Below are 15,340 nucleotides of genomic sequence, written 5' to 3'. Positions count from 1 at the left end.
TGGGTCCTTCCCACAGGCTACAGTTCTTCAAGAATTTTTCCAGAGTGGGTCCCTTCTACAGGGGGCAGTCCCTCAGGAACAGCCTGCTCCAGCATGGGTTCCCCACAAGGTCACAAGTCCTGCCAGCAAACCTGCTTCAGCATGGGCTCCTCTCTCCACAGGGCCACAGCCTCCTCAAGACACAGTTGGCCTTTCGTTTGCCAGGGCACACTGTTTACTTATATTGAATTTGCCTGAAGGATAACAAGTTAGAATCATATACAGAATTTATATACAGAAATTTAAAAATATAGAGAGATTTGGGCATAAGAAGCCTGAAGAACCGTAAACCTGAAATGAATTTTGATTTATGGTGCAAAAGGCTTTAATCCTTGCTTTACTGATTGAGAATCTATCAATCCTTTTTATACATTTTATATTGTGATATAAAATTGTGATCTTAAACAACTACCTTAGCTTGCAATTTGAAGCAGTTATCTTCAAGAACTATTCTCCACCAGATGTCATTTTCATACAAACTGCAGAGTACATCAGAACTGCAGAGTACATCTAAATTATTTTAGATTTAGGAAAGCACTGTGTGTATTAAAGTAAGCATTACAAAACTGAAGCTATCAGCTTAATTAAGGTTATACTAACACTTATATGTATATGTTAAGTAAATAACACAAGACTGACTAAGTTTTGTGAGTGATTACCTGTGTCTTTGTTGTGGTTCTCCATCGAGGAAATGGAACAAATTTAAAACTCGCTTTTTTTTTTTCAGTGAGATCTCTAGTTTTCTCCTCTACTACAAACTAATTCAGGGTTTAACTTACAAGTTTCTCTTGGATCTTCACATTTACATACATCACAATAAAGTACAACTCAATTTTAAAGCTGCCATTTAAAAGCAAATCCAATAAAAAATTGATGTAGTGATATAACACAAATGTAAGTAAACTCATTCAGAGCTCTGAAGTTTCCACTGAGCTAGATACTCGAAATTTAATTTCCTATCCCTTTTTTCCAAGTTGGTACGTAAAAGGTATATGGAAATTTTTGTTACTTATATATATATCAAAGATTAACATCCAATAAAATATCATTAACAGTTCCTGCAGTATGACAAGAGTATCTCAAACAATATCTCATGCAGCGTGGACAATTCAATGGGATTTATTCTGTCTGCATGTGTGCACTGACACTCTGTAAATGGATAGACAGAAGACGATGATTCTTTTCCATATGTTCTTGCTATATGTCTCAAAATTCCTGTAGTAAGATCTAGTGAAATGAATGGGTGAGGAAAAGAAAATTCTTTGATTCTAAGGTAGGGAAGCTTGTTTTATATCCAGTGAAACAATTTCTGTAAAGTAAAATTTCTGTCTGATGCCCCTAACTCTGAAAACACTGATATAAATTGAAAATTACAAATCCTGCCCTCCTCAAAAGGGGCTCCACTCCATTAGACACCAGCTGAGCAAAGCACTTGGACTTATTCTGTCAACTGTGTGTGAGTGTCTACACTGGCACTCAGTTCATGTCTTCATCTTGAGACCCTTCAGTTCTTGCGTAAGTACAAAGTTTCCACTTATTTCAGTTGAAGTTAACTACATACCTCAGTGCTTTGAGGAATCAAAAGCTCATAAGAAGCTCTCCTTTTCCTTAGTATGATTTTTTAATGAATAGCTTTAGTAATTTTATGCCTATAAACTTGGAGGTGCACAGAACCAGTGATTTTTAAAAAGCTTTCTAAAAATATTCTGAAACACCATTTATAATTGGAATTCAGTGTAAGAAGAAATTAATCTAAGTGCTTTGAACTGTTAGTGTAATGTTTGCTATACAGAAGTTTTAGCTGCTCATCCACTGCTTGTGATGTAATTCCCGGCATGAAATTTCGCTTCTTGATCTCCACAACCTAATCTTATTGGTTTGTTTCAACTACAGAGATCATAAGGGCTACAGCTGTCTGAAATAATAAATCCCTTATTTATAAATGCTGGAAGGGCAACATAATAATTTTATAACACTTCAAGGCATCCATTTTTTTCTTTACCACAGTGAATAGAACAAGTCATAAATGACCACAATCCCATACGTACAAAAACAGTGAATCAGGGCTAGGAAGTGACCATCAAAAAACTGTCAACTGTAGCCGTAGAGATCAGAGAGAGTGCAGGTGCATATGACCGTATTAATACAACTGTGTAACAGACAGTTACCAACAATTATACCCTTTGAGATGAACAAGCATTTTTTGGGCCCCTGATGCACCTTTTCTGAATTGCTTTGAGCAGCTCAGGGAACAACTCGATAAGAATCTGTTGAGAAAGATGGAGGTCAGTGTATCTGTGTACAGACGAGATTTTGTTTTCCAACTGTATTTTCAAAATGCTCAGAGAACTTAAGAAAAGATTTAGTGAAACTAGAAAGCATGTATTGGAATAACTTGTGAGGTTCATGTAGTGTTCTTTTCAATTCAGACAGTTCACAGTTCATTCAAAAGAGTACTTCGTGGTGGTGCCTGGTCTAAAACACCCATGTGATGGTGGATGTGGCAACAAGCAGAACGTATGGTAACTACACTACTCTGCTTGCTGCTAAAAACCCTGAATGTATGGAATGATGCTCTAAAAAATGCCATAGCCAGCTGGGCACCCTATTTACGTATTCACTAGTATGTGAAACAGTGAGCACACTTCATTATCCACCTCACAGATATCCATTGCTTTGAAATATACAGCACAAAACATTATTGCAAATTCCATTTTCTATGGATGCAATAAAAGTCAAATACTCTGCTTTCAAATTACTTCTAAAAGACATAATAGCTAAATATTTTATCTGAGTGTCTGATAAATGCTTCTTCAGCAATATGATGCACTTTCTTTATCATAAATATGCAAAGAAATTCCCATAGTATGAGAATGTGAACTATTCAAAAATATTCTTATTCCATTTGATAAAAGAAGTAATGCCTTGAAAACATCTAAAATTAAGAAGCTTATATAAACAAGAAGAGGATGCTTTGACAATTTTGTAATATTTTCTAAAAAACAATGGAAAGTGAAAAATTATTATTTTTTTTTTTTTGTAAACAAAACTAAAAACTAAAAACTAAAGCTAGAAAATGCCAGAAAATTCCAGAAAACTCTCTACACCCTTGGGAATCAACAGAATAAAACCAGATACTTCTACTTTAAGTAGTATCATTTGAATTATCTCCTTAAAGTGAATCAATTATTGAGCGTATGTAAGTAAGCATTTTAGTGGAAATGAGTCACCAACTTCTGCTTATCTTAGCAACCCTAGGTAAGCTCCAAATCAGAATGAATCTTACTGGCATTATACAGAAGCAAAAAACACATTGCTTTCTATATAGTAGATTTGTGTTCTATATTTTTTACCTCAGTAAAACAGCAGATATCTCTTTGCAGTGAAGAGGCAACTTGAAGTTACAATTTAACACACTCTTTATGTCAGGAAAGCTGGTATTGCCACAAAAAGACTCAATCCATACCTTCATATAGTTGCAGCCATTTTTCTGGAGTCAAACAGTCAAACAGTGAATTTATGCTGATGTAGATAAATCCAGCAATATTTATGTATAATCCCTCAGTGTATGTATAGATTTATAAACGTACATATATTTAAAAGTCAGGTTTAGTCTTAATCAAACTACAGCTTTGTTCTTTACCCTGGCAGCACAAAGTCCTACATAGCACACAAGCAGAAATGAGCAGCAAGAATCTTAGAGCAGGACAGTGAAAGTAGATGAAACTATAGGAAACATAGTTGGAAAAGACTGTTAAAAAAAATTATCAGGCAGCAACTTAACTTCTGTCTAAGGGCTGACTGATATTATTGACATATACAAAATAAAAATATTACCTCAAGTATTCCAATTAAATAGTAAAATTTTTATTTATCATAAAATATTTTGAATTTAATTCAAACTAACATTAACCAGAGTAGCCTTTATAGTGAGTGAATTAAATTGATTGCTTCTAGTCAGAAGTATCTCTAAGATTTTTGGACTAGTAGGTTTTACCTCACTTTTATATAGGGATTTAAAGTAAGAAGAAGAAAAAAAAAGCTTGACCGTTTGTTTTTTTTTTTTCAACTGTGAATGATTTGGCAATCTACTTTAATTAATGGAATAAAGTGAAATCAGGAAAATATTCTCTGCATGTATACCAGGGGCTACAGTCTGTGTAGCCTCAATGTTACTTCTCAATGCTTCTGTGACAGAGTGAACGTGCTTAGGTAGTGACATTCACTGAGGGGTTTTACTTCAAAATTTCAGAAACATATGTTGAAAAATAAAAGACAAAGGATTTTGATCCATTCTCATTAGAATTACAGTTCATTAATGACTATTTTTTAGAATCCTACAGTATTTTTTATCATAGCCTCATGAGCAAAAAGGCCTTTCTTTTTGTGGTAAGATTGCGAACATCAAGACAAAGCAATGTGGGTTTTTTGTGTTCCTTCTGAGTAGTTAAAATTATTCTAACTTTTATTTTAGAAATTTTTAGATTCCACATATCATTTTTAGCACTGTTTTAGTCAGGTATTAATTTGTTGCTGATAAATAGAATAAGAACTGTGTTTGCTTTCATAACTATTGCATTCAGTCCACTGTCTCCAGACTGTGCTGATTTCAGAATACTAGAATTAAGGTATGTGGCGAAGTTTTAGTAAGAGACAGTAAGACCTAGAGTTTTGTAATGGTGAATAGACATGCTCTTCAAAATCAGGTAAAAAAGTAAAAACACTAGAACAGTCATAATTTCCAGTTGTTTGATTTCTGACTTCTGCAGGTCTGACTTCCTGCAGACTTTAGGAACTTTGCGGGTTTGGGAACAAGGCTGAGAGCAGAGGCCTTCGCATGTGTACTGGTGCTCTAGTGTGTAACACTGCAGTAGGAATAAAAAACCAAGGCACTGGGGGAGGGGGTCAATGTTTGAGAGACAACTACTGTATATTTCAGGGTTTGTTTGATTTTTTGTATTATGCTTACTTATTTGATAATCTTGTTTGTCCTTGATATGTTAGAGAAAAATAATGACAGTGTCAGTTTTCCCCTGTGCGGCCACCATTACTGAACACTTCCACAAGAAGAAACTCCAGGGATGTGACAGCTTTGCCTGATGTGTTTTCCTGCATGTCCATGGAGAGAGCTGGCTTTGGAAACTGTTTCAGAGATGATTAAAAGCCATTTTGACTCTCTCCAGGAAGTAAATGAGAAAAAGCTGGTGCCTCTTGGGAAGAAGGCATGAAGTACTAACGGGAATGTGTCAGAAAGGAAGGTCAGTCCTGACAGGAAGAACATATTCATTAGCAGACATTTTCAAAGAGAAGTTTAAAAAAAAATCTAAGTGAATCAATAAGTTAAAATACCTGTAATTCAGTCCTACCACAAGTCAGCTTCAAAGACGGAGACTCACAGGGTGTTCCAGTTAAACATCTGTGAAAAGTAGCAGGGGTACAAAATTAGCACTAAACACTAAACAGCAAGACACAATATTGTGCGGAATTTGGAGGAAACACATAAAAGCATACTGATGTCATTCATTGAGCAGAGGGTGATTACAGACACTTCATCATTTATTCACACCCTCTGCAACAGGGAAAATATTCCATCCCATTTTCTGTCACCTTCTGCACACTGAGCTTACTCCATAAAGCATTTGAGATTTACTGTCATGGAGGTGATTAGACTGGTAGGACCTGGTAGGACTTTGCCAGTACTGGAATCAGAGGCCAAGCTGAAGGAGTTCTCTCATGCCTTTCTTCCAGATTCATGTGCCCAGGTGGTGGTGGCAGCGGCAGCAACAGCACTTGGGTGGCTGCTGGGGTGGTCTCAGCTGTGTGGGGTGGCTGCGGCTGCCCTGCCCAGACACAGCCAGTTCCAGCAGCTCCAGTGGCCCCAGCGCAGGGGCCTTATCAGGAAAAATACTACTTTATGAATAGTATTTCTGAACTAGATTCTAGAGTGTTTTTTGTCTCTTTCTTGTGTTGGAATACAGGATCATATTTTAACAACAGAATATGAACAAAGAGAAATTGAAACAACTATGAAATACAGTCCTTGCATGGTGCAGTTTGATTGACCTCTTGGTACCTGGATGGCTCTGAGCAACCACGCAGAAGACACCAGACTTACTCTCAGCTTTGTAAGTACTGAATTATTCCGACAAAATGAACAGAATAACAGAAATAAATTTTTCATATTATCATGCATATTTTGTAGAGGTTTTCAAAAAGAGAAAAGAGCAATGATATGATTTCAAAGATAGTGCTTCCTTTATTTTTAAAAATCTTTCATGGAACTTCAAGGTGTATTGTGAATGAGAGATTATAAAAAATAAAACATGTTTGATCAATTGTTTTTCTGCTCTAGAAATTACATATGCTAGTACAGAAAACTGTGTCTAAACCCAGTTATTTAAAATTAAAATTTACTTTCTAATGTTTAAAAGAAACCACTATTGGACAAAATCAGGAAAAAACTCTGAAGAGAGGCAGTCACCTGTTATCTAAATAATAAGAGAACAGCAAAAAACAAAACCAGCTTAATCTTAATCAAAGAGCACAGCAAGATAAACATTAATATCAATTAGAAACTGGGGTACGTCTACAATGCAACCTGTTCCTATGTGAAATAGTTATTAAAAGCAAATTAATAGTTTAATTCATCAATAATCTCTCTATATAAAGCATCACTGTTTTCTATTGGAGAATATTAACACTTATTTATAGAAGTCCTTTAACTTAACATAGCTACAAGGGGATTTCAAAAAAAGTTTTTGAACAAGTTTATATACCATTGCCCAGTCTCAGTAATATAATTCTGCTGATTTGTATGCAACAACAGTATTCCATTTCTAGACATCCTGGACATAAGGACATCACAGTCTGGCACTATATCAACAAAAAACAGCCTTACCATTCACAGCTTGGCACCTTCTGTAACCTAATCCGGAAGCCAGTTTCGTCCTGGAACTGCTGGGTTTGGTTTTTTATTTTTTTAATATGAATACATCTCTCTCTCCCTTCTTTCATACTGACAGACACTTACCTTAGGCCTGACCCTAAAAATATGCAATGCAGCATTTTTAAGACTTCATCCTTTTAATTTTCATTACACTTTAGGACCCAATTTCTGTCAAATACGCAGTTTTGATAGTTGCTATCCTCGTTATTCTCCATAAAGCTAGCTATATTTTTAGACTGCAAATATTTCAAAATGTAGATACAACTGCTAGTTTACTTTTCCTTCTTTTTTACCTTGAAATTCTTTTATTGCACTGAGATTGCTGCACCTTAAGACTTTCTTAAGAACCAGGACTTGGTGCTACATTCTTTCTTCTGTGTTGGAGGACGGGGAGGGGGATGGCAAGCAAAGCAAGCATAACTCATATCTCAAATTTCTCCAATTTCCACTGCCTCTTGCCTCTCTTCATTCATGAAAAGCTTTATGAAATTAAATCTGAAAATATTTTTTTAAAGGTATCCTGATCATTTACACTTACCATCCTGTAGTCTAACCATTAATGCATGGATTAGATTCCTTTTTTTCCTGTGCAAAACTATATTAATTTTACAAATACTGCAGGCACTTGAAGGACAAAGCTACAGTTTTTCATCTTTACTATTTATTGTGTCTTGCCTTTTGTTTAACATTTATCCCACTATATACCTTATTCTTCCTTGCTATCAGGAATACTGGATACAAATGAGAATACAATAGCAAAAATATTTTGCTTTGCAAGGTTAATATCTACCACCCTTGAGTAAGAACAAATCATTTAATTAGAATAAGCATTACCTTGGCATTGAAATGGAAAAATTGATAAGCAACACAGTGGAAAGAGACTGTACAAATACTCATTTTTCATTTCAAACTGTATCTTTTTAGTTCTGTTCAATGGAAGGCCATGCAGATAACAGTGAGGCTGAGAACAGTGAGTGTCTGCCTGTGGCACATTAAGGAGTGGGATGACTACGTGGCACAATTCTGTCTAAGTAGAATCTTCTGTCTAAGACACAGGATCTCGCTTTGTACAGAGTGATAAACACAAATATGTTGCTTTACCAACAGTTTAAGGGAAAAAAAAAGACCAGGATATTTTAGCATATATTCTTTATCACAGAATTACTTCAAGATATCAAGTTGATAGAATTATAAGTTCTATTCCCCTACTGTTCTGAATGTATATGTCCTTTATTAAAAAAAAAAAAAAAAAAACACAAACAACTGCCTATCTTAAAAGAGTTTGGGGTTTGAAATTGGAGTTATAAGGAGTTGTTTGATTATTTCTGTTGTATCCACCAGTTTATAAGCCTGTCTGTCTCCTGAGATATAGCTTGTGAACTGAAGGACATTCATTCTTTATCATAAAAATAAAGATGAAATGAATGTGTGGGGCTAAAGGTCACAAAATATTGCTGAGTGGCAGTTAAGGTCTGAAGGTTATTAGTAGGGGGCTTTTTGAAGCTGCCACTGGTATGCACCTTTTCCTGCCAAGCGACTTCAAAGGACACTGGTTCTTTCCCCTGCAATCCTGCCTTGTATTCATAAGTACTGAAGAAAGAACTGAACAGCGCTTTATTGAACTTCAAGCTGATCATGTGAAGTTGTCAAGTAGTTCATATTTACTAACATTGTAATCTGATAGACAAAATCCAAATCAGTAAATAAGGAACCCAGCAAGGAGAAAAAATCCTCAGTCCTAATTTTTTGTGATAGGATAAGTGGGGCATAACTACTTTTCTGGTCAAACACGCAAAATCCTTCCCTCTTCTCTTGATATTTTATAAGCTATAATGTTATTAAAGCTTGTCTGCATTTAAGATTTAAGGGTACTTCATGGCTTGTCAAAATCTGAGACTTTTCAAAATATATACAAAAATCAGAGATATTTTGGGACTACTAATCTAAATACTTTAAAAATACAGATTTCTTGAACATTCTCAGTTATTGCCATCTATATTTGTCCAGTATGCACAGGTATCTCATCTTATTATTTATTTTTTTTTTGGACCAGCTTGTTAGACCATACATAGAAGATCACACAAAGAGAGAGGGGACCTTTGGCCACATAGCAGAGACAATGCTGTGGCTCAACTCTGCTGTAGGAAAATGTAAGTTCTTGTTTGATTCCTCTGAGCATGCAGCCCAGGACACAGATCTTCCTACTGCTCTATGATCCCACAGAAACAGACAGGTCAGCAGACCAGAGAATCATAGAATCATTAAAGTTGGAAAAGATCTCCAAGATCATCAAGTCCAACATTTGACCGAATATCACCATGTCAACTAAACCATAGCATTGATTGTCACACCCAGTCATTTCTTGAACACTTCCAGGGATGGTGACGCCACCGCTTCCCTGGGCAGCATATTGCAATGCCTGACCATCCTTTCCATGAGGAAATTCCTCCTGATGTCCGACCTGAACCTCTTCTGGCGCAACTTGAGGCATTTTCTCTTTTTCTGTCTCTCGTTGCCTGGGAGAAAAGGCTGACCCCTACCTAGCTATAACCTCCTTTCAGGTAGTTGTAGAAAGCAATAGGGTCTCCCCTGAGCCTTCTGATCATCAGGCTAAACAACCCCATCTCCCTCAGCTGCTTCTCACATGACTTAATCTCTAGACCCTTCACCACCTTCACTGTCCTTCTCTGGACTCACTCCAGTACCTCAGTGTTTTTCTTGTAGCAAGGTGGCCCAAAACTGAACACAGGATTTGAGGTGCAGCCTCACCAGTGCCAAGTACAGGGGCACAAACACTGCCCTGGTCCTGCTGACCACACTATTGCTGATACAAGCCAGGATGCCATCGACCATCCAGTCTTTCCTTCATCCACTAGGTGGGTCACCTACTGATTAAAGGAGATCAGGTTGGTTAAGCAGGACCTGCCTTTTCTAAATCCATGATGGCTGGGCCCGATCCCCTGGTTGTCCTGTATGTGCGATACTCAAGACAATCTGTTCCATAACCAGATCTGCAGGATACACTATGCAATTCTCTTTGGCATAGGTGATAATAATAACCATAGTTCATAATTCTCCTTTTTTGGGCACAGGCATTGTGACTGAGGAAGGAGAATTCGAAGCATAATATGCAAGGCTGAGCTGGACAGAGTCCTCCTGGATCTACCAATTTTGAACATCTGGCCAGGACACCTCACTGCTGTCTGCACCTCTGGCTTTGTAAAATGAGAATGACAGCAGCCTTCTCTGCACTCTGCCTTAAGATGTGTGAATAAAAGCTTAAAGCAACACAATTCACAGGTAACTAAAACTATGATTCGCATGAGTGCACTATTCAAGGCAGTAGTTTTCTTGCCTTGACTATGTTAGAGTGATATCCTATGCCTTTCCAAGCCAATTTAGGAGATTGTCAATGTGTGGGACACAGTTCGCTTGTCTGTTTTGAGGCAGAACCCTCCTGAGCAGGTGCAGTTCCAGGAGATGAGGTTCACACCAGTTCACATGACAAAAAGGCATTCACATATCTAGGTGGCTGCTGGGGAACATGACATCCAAAATTCATAATTTTCCTTTCACTTCATCATTAAAATAATGACTGCAAAGCCCATAGAACAAGCCCAAATTCTTTGCACTTAATTTTAAAAATTTGAGATGTCTAAAATGATGTCTTTGAGTCAGAAGAGAGAGGCAGGCACCACCAAATTGGATTTCAGTTGTCTTAAAATACACATGAAGAGGCTCACCCTCCTCCTCTTGGTCAGCTGAAATAAGGTTCAAAGACTGGGCATATTCTGCATTGCCTTTATGAATATATAATGCCAAAAAATTTTTATTTGTCTATAGATACAGCAACTGCACTACATGGCTACAGGAAGCATTTGCTAGGAGAGTAGTATCATGATTCCAAACTGCTCTAAAACTATAACATTTCCATATATATGCAAGAAATCTTTTTTCCTTTTTTTTCTAAAATGTGAGCATGAATCATACAGGAAGTTAGGCAAAATAGAATAAATTAGTCAAATAGCATTCTTTGAAGTTTTGAATTAAGTGCTATGCTCTGAAGTACGCAGCACAGGCAATGAATGCTTGATGACGGAAAAATACTTTATATTCAGATTATATTCTAACAATGTCCATTTGTGTTGTTATTTTCTGACCATCAGAAAATGACTCATTGATCTTCAGTACTCCATTGTCTCTGTTCTGTTTTGAAAATCCAGTCACATGGGATCAACTAAAAAATCTCATAATTAGGACTTGCCATTAGTTTGACAGGTAGAGCACACAGTGTGAACATAGTCTAGTTGCTCTGACATTCTGAAATATAAAAATGCAAAGCCACCTGAGAAATCACATGAAAGAAACTTCACTACCTTAAATTGCATATAATAGAGAACTTTGAAGCTCCCACTATAAGCTGATTTGAAATCTCTCTTTGTATATGATGAAAAAGTCGTACTCTCAGGCTTTTTGGTAAAAAGGTGTAAGTGTCAGGTAAGATCCCTATGTTATTCCAGGATTGCCTCTCTCAGATGGTAGCATGCCACTTAAACTAAGATCACAATTAATATGTACAATCTCTTGTTGCAAAAAAATAACATAAAAAAATATGAGAGAGAGCAGCTTAATTCATTCCTTGAGGCCACAAATACTTTAAAACATGTTCTTTAAAAAAGTCAAATCAGAGTTTTGACTCATTAGGTTGATTTTACTTTAATATGCATTGCTTGTTAAGAGAAAACAGAACTTCACCTTTATGAGAAATTAAGAACTTCTGATTATATTTAATGGAGAAGCCAACACCAGTCAGCACAGGTTAGTGCTGAATGAAGGAAAAAGCTCACAATGGGTGGAGTGATGCTTGAACCATGCTGCCAAAATCCATAATTTTGAAGGTTGCTTGCCATGTAAAGGAAACATAGGAAGCTAAATTTCTTTCAGAATTACAAGGTTATTCCTCTGATAACAAATTAGATCATTTAATTCATCATCCACTAAATAACTGCTCAGATATGACATGTAATCTGTAAAAGATCTATCTACATTTTTAGATTCCAGAAGAAAGGTATATTTAACATGCTGTCTGAAAGGAATTTTTTAAAAATAACTCCTAGGGTCAAATCACTTGTGAGTAGTCACAGAGTGCTGTGTCAAGGTATGAGCTTTCAATTTCTTCAGGTATTTAAGAGAGTGCTATATCAGCAAAAATTTAAATAGAAGTAAAATACTCATCAGGTAGATGGTCAGTACCTTTCACTGAGCCAGATGCTAAATGACCACTTTAACACAGACAAATTTCTGTTTTAACTAAGAAAAAGATACTGAGAAGGATTTCTATGGTGAATTAAAGCAATGACCTGGCTGTTAAAGAGTAGGAAGGCACTGCAAAGAAAAAGAAAGTGGGAGTAAAAAACCCCCTGAAAAGCCTGTGGTTCTTTCCTCCATGACCACTCCCACCATCTGATCCCCATTTATCCTCTCATATGTCCCCCCTCCTTCCTCCCACTCTCACAAGTATGCTTTATGAAGCCCCTGAGATCTCATACTTTCACTCTGCAGTTATTTAAGAGAAGTAAATATATTAAAGAGTATTCCTTAAAGTCAGAACCACTAGTACACCTCAAGTATTTCATTACCTCAGCATGATTTATTTTTGTCTTATGCTCTCAATCAAAAAATGAGTAATAAGGTGTACCCACGAACTCCATTTCTGTACATGCTTTATAAAGACGCAATTATACCCCCATATATAGATACACATATCAATATACATAATGTTTTCCCTGAAATGCAAGCTAAATATTTTCCAGTGGAAGGAGAGATGGAGAGAAAGGGAAAGTATATGGAGTCTGAAAAAACATTCTTCTTCCTTTCCAATCATTGTCTCAGCCTGAAGAGGATTATATTAATAAGATAAATTAAACAAAATTAATTTATTTTTAATTGTTATAGTATGTGTCCTTATTAAACATTTGTAGAGGTCTCTATACATACTGAAGCATGCTGGGGACTTTGAATTTGGTGACCTGTTACCTGTAACTTTTGGAGTAAAAAAGTGGGAACTCTCAAAAATGGATTCCAAGATGCTCTAGAAGTGCCCAGTTCCCAACAGCATTGCTCCAATGTGAAGAAGAGTCTTCTGGTGAGAGCTGATAACCAGGAAAGCACTCTGCACAAGGAAAGTATGATATAGCAAAGAGCGCACTTACATATTACTGCTGTACCAGGAAACTCGAGGGGCCTGATTATGATCTGTCTTCAACTGCAGAACTTTTTTATTGTTAGTCTGCTTTCTTGGACAGTTATATTTCATACTACTTATCACTCTCCCATACTTGCCTAGACAGTTTTAAAAATTTGATATTATAGACATATGCTATGCTTGCTCATTACACTAAGAAATGGTAGACATAACAGAAATAACTAGAAGCAGCTCATTTGTCTGCTTTCTTAGTGGATATCACAATTAATCTTCATATCACATTTTATTCAACAAAAACTCAGCCATTTCAACTGTTTGGAGTGCAAAGGATGTCTCACATTGAGGCAGGTCAGAAGAAATGAAATATTGGTGGCTGTCATGTGTAGTAGATGATGCTAAGCAGGTCTCTGTATGCCCATAAGTGCATTATGTGGGTCAGCATCCAGATAGTATTCAGAATTTTCAAATTGCTAAATCAAGCATGACAAACACGCCTTTTTCAGTATACTTAGTATCATTTAGATAAGTCCATACTTTTCAAAAAAATTGTCATTCTCCTGTCATTCATGGATACATCTTATACAGACATGGTTTCTTGCTCTGCACAATTGGTCCCCCAGAGCAGACATTCAACAATGCAGGCTATATGGAAGCCTATTCTGAGCTGGTCTCTGTGTAGCAGCCAATATTTCCTCTAGTTTGTATTCTATGGCTGTTTTTATATCCATTGGTATTGCTTTTCCAGGACCAGACTGCTTAATATTGCTACTTTAATTCTGAAATGGGCATTGCAGTTCTTACAGGAAGCTTTTTACTGTACACCAGAAGAAATGTTCACATTTGACTGTGGTGGTATTGCAACAGCACAAAACGCCAACGAGATAAGATGAAGATCTGAGCTACTTAAGGGCAGCTAGGATATTTACTTTATCTAACACTGGTCTTTATATTAGATCCACAGAAGGCCAGCAAAATCAGCATAATCTATGTCATTCTGCTAAATATTTTTCATTTCATAAATTAGTGAGAAGAATTCATAATAAAGTTGAAATATTTCCTCTGATATGTGGCTTTATGACCAATTAATAGAAAAGTTATAAAAATCTCTATTAAAGTGCCAATAGTTATTTTTTTGTAATAGAATTGACTTATCTCCAAAGCGTTTAATCTAGACAGGAAAAGAACACATCAAAATCAAATAAATTTTAGATCATTTATGTTTCGGAGAACTTGATGTCTGTGAAAGTATAACTTATTCTGAAAGCTTGGGTAAAACCTATCTGCAAATGAGATTCTTTCCACTATAGTCCTCTCAGATACAACCACAAAGGTAAATGAATTTAAATATCAATGAAACACTGTTTATAAAACATTGTGCTCTTGAAGAAGAAAACATGACAGAGTGACAGAAAAGGTATTATGAACTTTTCTTGCAAACTGCTGGGAAGTACCACTGTAGATCCACTACGAATATTGTATGCTTCGAAAGAGAGAAATTGACCCCTAAATAGGGCAAAGGGAAGGCATATTAATCACAATAATAAAGGGCAACTGAAAGGATTAGTCTGCACATATTTAAAAGATAACGTGTTGACTTCTATAGACCTGGCACCAAAACGAACAGGTACCTAAAACAGATACCTGTAACTACTCAGGGTGTTTTTCTCCCCAGAACTGGGGAGGGGGAGAAGAGCAGTGAACCAGAAAACTTTTGAGATAATCAAGGGAACACTACTTTTTTGGCAACATGTGCAAAGGTCTACATCTGCGATAACTAATGCCTTCAAAGATGATTGAATTCCCTTTTTCATCATGAACTATCCAGGTATAAATTTAGAGGTTTATATTTTCTCACAAGCTCTGGCACATGCAGCTTCATTGATTTATAGCACTGCCACTCTTGGTGTTTGCCTTTCCTCTACATTGGAAATTTATCATGGCAGTGTTGGTGGACTCAGATCGTGTTGCCTTTTCAGCAGCTGCATCTTGCAGTCAATACAGTCACCTGAGCCATGCTCCTTGTCAGTTTTAGCAAGCACTGTGCACAGTGAACTACAACAGAAGTAAATGTGTTGCAGTATGAGCAAATGTGAGCCTTAAAACTCATTTCTCAGCAGTTTCTGCTGTTTCACTGTTGTATAAGCTAAGCA

Source organism: Pseudopipra pipra, chromosome 1 (genome assembly GCF_036250125.1).
Source record: "Pseudopipra pipra isolate bDixPip1 chromosome 1, bDixPip1.hap1, whole genome shotgun sequence".
NCBI lineage: Eukaryota > Metazoa > Chordata > Aves > Passeriformes > Pipridae > Pseudopipra > Pseudopipra pipra.
Note: the sequence above shows the minus strand (reverse complement) of the source record.